Raw genomic sequence first — 4,159 nt, forward strand, 5'->3', positions numbered from 1 at the left:
AACTGCTTCAACTCAAGATCTAAGTCCCACATCCAAGATTTGAAGAACTCACTAGAAGATCAAGAGAAGTAGTATATATAGGAGTAGTTTTGAACTATAGAGAAGCTTGGCACTTTGGAGAACTACCCTCTGTATATTTACTTTTCTGCACTTTTAGCTAAGCATGTATTCTTTTCTGCCATTTTTCATTTGTGGAGCTATGAACAACTAAACCCCTTTCATTGGGTTAGGGAGCTCTGTTGTAATTTGATGGATCAATTATAGTTTTTATTTCTCTTCTTCTTTCTTCTCTTTTGATTTACTAGAAAGCTTTCGATCTTAATTCAATTGGTTAGTTGTCTTGGAAAAGAAACTCTCCATAATTGGATCTCCTCTAAGCCTTGGAAAAGGGATGAGGAGATCATGCTAGAAATGCTTTCTCATGTTGGACCAAATTGGGGTCTGGGCGGATATAGTGACATGTAATCCTTCCAACACTTTGATTAGGAAATACATGTGGTATAATCAGTGACCACACTTCATCTCTTCCCATGAGCAATTAAATCAAGGAATTGGGTAATTATTCAAGCTTAGAGAGATTGGGTTGCCAAGGAATTGGAACCCAATCACTTAAGATTGCCAAGGAAATCAATAGATGCTTTGATTGAGGAAGAGATGAAAATGAATTTGATCAGGAGAATACAACATCACCTAAGCCCAATGAATTCCCCATTTCTGATCTTACCCATTCTCTTTATTTTCTACATTTATTTTTATGCTCATTTCCCCAAATCCCCATCTATGATTCTGCACTTTATTTTCTGCTATTTACTTCCCTGCCAATTAATTTTTCGCAACTCTCAAACTACATTCTGTTTAGCTCAACTAGCATATTCTTCCAACTAAAGTTGCTTGACCAATCAATCCCTGTGGGATTCGACCTCACTCTATTGTGAGTTTTTACTTGACGATAATTTGGTATACTTGCCGAAGGGAAATTTGTTGAGAGACAAGTTTTCATGCATCAAGTTTATGGCGCCGTTGCCGGGGATTGATTTTGTATCAACAATGATTAAGTTGGAAGTTCACTAGATTGAGCATTTTTTTCTTTTGTTTGTTTACTTTATTCAATTGTTTACCTTCAGTTTGTTTCGTTTCTTCATCACACCTATACCCCCTCTGTTTTCTTTCTTTCTTTGTTATTATCTAGAATTCTGCTCACTAACCCTCTAACTGTTTGATAATTTGCATCACTCACACTAACAATCACTCTCACAAGAATAATCTCTTCATTTTATCTCTTGTTGTGTGTTTTGTTAGTTGTATGACAGGGAGAAGAGGGGGAGCTTCAACTTCCTTCGATTCAGAACCTGAAAGGACCCTCCGGAGACTAAGGAGGGAAGCAAGAGGGAAAGGAGTTGTTAGTGCTGAGGAAGAAGAAGAGTACTTTGAAACCAACATGGAAGAGAACTTGGAAAACAATCACGAAGGAGAAGTTAACAACCATGCTAGAGAAGGCCCTGCAAATCATGCTGGGCAAGAAAGGAGAGTTCTAGGCTCTTACATCAATCCAAATCCAGGAAATAGTGGAAGTAGCATCCAGAAGCCCACCATACATGCCAACAACTTTGAACTAAAACCCCAGCTCATCACCCTTGGTCAGAACAACTGCTCATTTGGAGAAAGTTCTCAAGAAGACCCCAATCAACATCTAACCACCTTTCTGAGAATTTGTGACACTGTAAAGTCTAATGGAGTCCACCCGGATGTCTATAGGCTGCTTTTGTTCCCTTTTTCACTCAGGGACAAGGCATCCATGTGGCTTGAATCCTTCCCAAAGGAGAGCTTAACAAATTGGGAAGATGTGGTGAACAAATTTTTGGCAAGATTTTACCCTCCTCAAAGAATTAATAGGCTGAGAGCTAAGGTACAGACTTTCAGGCAACAAGATGGTGAGATTCTCTATGAAGCATGGGAGAGGTTCAAGGACTTAACAAGAAGATACCCACCAGATATGTTCAATGAATGGGTTCAATTGCACATTTTCTATGAAGGTCTTTCTTATGAGTCAAAGAAGGCTGTAGATCATTCATCAGGGGGCTCTCTAAACAAGAAGAAAACTATTGAAGAAGCCATAGATGTCATTGAAATAGTAGCTGAGAATGACTACTTCTATGCCTCTGAAAGAAGTAACACTCGAGGAGTGATGGAGCTGAACCACATGGATGCATTGCTTGCTCAAAATAAGATGATCACCAAGCAGCTAGCAGATCTCACCAAGAAGGTGGAGGAAAACCAAGTCGCAGCAGTCATCACTTCATCACCAGCTCAAGAAGGAGTGAATATAGGAGAAGAAGGTGACTGGGAACAAGCCAACTATGTTGGAAACTCACTAGACAAATCCATGACTCATACTCCAAAACTTACAACTCTGGATGGAGAAATCATCCCAATCTTGGTTGGGGAAATCAACAAGACCAAGGTCATGACCAGAGATGCCACAACCTCAATTCCAACAACAATGCAACTCACCAACATACCTCATAGAGATCCTATCAACACCCGCCTAACTACCCTTCTCACCCACCTAACCCCAATCCACCATCACTAACAGATGATAAACTTTCAAAAATTGAGACTCTACTTGAAGATTTATGTAGAGAAGTCCAAGACAACAAGGTGTTTAAGGAAGAAGTGCGAGCCAATATCAAAAACCAAGGTGAAAACATCAAGAGACTGGAGTCCCAAGTAGGGTATCTATCTCAACAAATTCCCAAACCTACTGATGGATTTCCCAGTGACACGGAGAAGAACCCAAGAGGAGAAACAAAGAAAGTAAGGTGGGAAGAATGTAAGATGATCACCACAAGTGATGAGAGGAGTATGAAGGAAGTAGAACACCTCCAAGACAGTCAAAAGGGAAACCAGGAAGAAAGAGACCATGCACCCCAACCTATACTCAAGGAAGAACTGAAGAGAAGGGAGATACTGAACCCATATGTACCCTTTCCCCAAAGGCTTAAAGGTGGTGTAGCAGGGAGAATGTATTCAAGGTTCCTCGACATGTTTGCATCTCTTAATGTAAATATACCATTTATTAAAGCTGTCCAGCAAATGCCTTCCTACATAAAGTATATAAAGGAGTTATTAGCCAGAAAGAGTTCATTGAAGGGTGGACAAATAATAAAGATAAATAGGGATTTCAGTGCTCTCATTCAACTAGGGCCACCAACAAAGAAGAAGGATCCAGGGAGTTTCCACATTCCCTGTGCCATAGGAGAAACAATGATTGATAAGGGACTCTGTGATTTGGGAGCAAGTATCAACCTAATGCCTCTATCTCTCATGAAAAAGCTTCAAATTAATGAGCTAACACCCACAGATGTAATCATCAAATTGGCTGACAAAACTCAAAAATAGGCACTAGGAGTGGTTGAGAATGTGTTAGTGAAGGTTGAAAACTACTTCCTCCCCACAGACTTTATTGTCCTGGAAATGGATGAAAATTCTATTCACCCCATCATTCTGGGAAGGCTATTCTTAGCCACAGCCAGAGCACTCATAGATGTGGTCAGAAGGAGCAACAGCCAAGTGTAATCCAAAAGGAACCAGACCCACCAGAGTCATATGAGATGGACATCAAAACCACTCTCAAAGAGGAAACCACAAGGAACAAGGTGACATCAACGGACACAAGAAAAAAGGTCCCAAGAGGATGGAAAAATAAGAAAATACCTACAGAAGATTTCTTGCCAGGAGATGAAGTGGTCTCTACATACTTTCCATCTATACCACCTTACCTCCCCACTATTCCATCTTAGCTGCCTCCAGTGTACACCGTCAACAAAGTCTTGTCCTTAGAGCATGTGGAGCTTATCAACAAGGTCAATGGAAATAGGTTCACTGCAAGGGGGGAAGACTTCAAGCACTATCAGCCACCTTGACAAGGACCAAACGTCAAGCTAATGACGCTAAAGAAGCGCTTCATGGGAGGCAACCCATGTTCTACACCCCCTTCCTTTAATCTCAAATAGTAGTAATAAGGCAAAGTTCATGGATTCTAAATCAATTTTGATAAACAATATAAGACCCCCTTACATGCAGCGTATAGTACATGATAAGTTTGGTGTTCAAGGCACACCAAGTGGGCTTGAACACACTTTATGAGGTGAAATTATTC

At 40.4% G+C, this 4,159-nt stretch overlaps 1 non-coding gene across 1 annotated transcript; it reads right to left on the reverse strand.

The window, feature by feature from the left end:
• Positions 1–1,891: 1,891 nt before the first annotated feature.
• On the reverse strand, positions 1,892–1,998 carry LOC130949803 (small nucleolar RNA R71). The gene has a single exon (XR_009073464.1). It is a non-coding gene; the product is annotated as a small nucleolar RNA R71 (small nucleolar RNA).
• Between the last annotated feature and the right edge of the window lie 2,161 nt (positions 1,999–4,159).

This window comes from Arachis stenosperma, chromosome 1 (genome assembly GCF_014773155.1).
Source record: "Arachis stenosperma cultivar V10309 chromosome 1, arast.V10309.gnm1.PFL2, whole genome shotgun sequence".
NCBI lineage: Eukaryota > Viridiplantae > Streptophyta > Magnoliopsida > Fabales > Fabaceae > Arachis > Arachis stenosperma.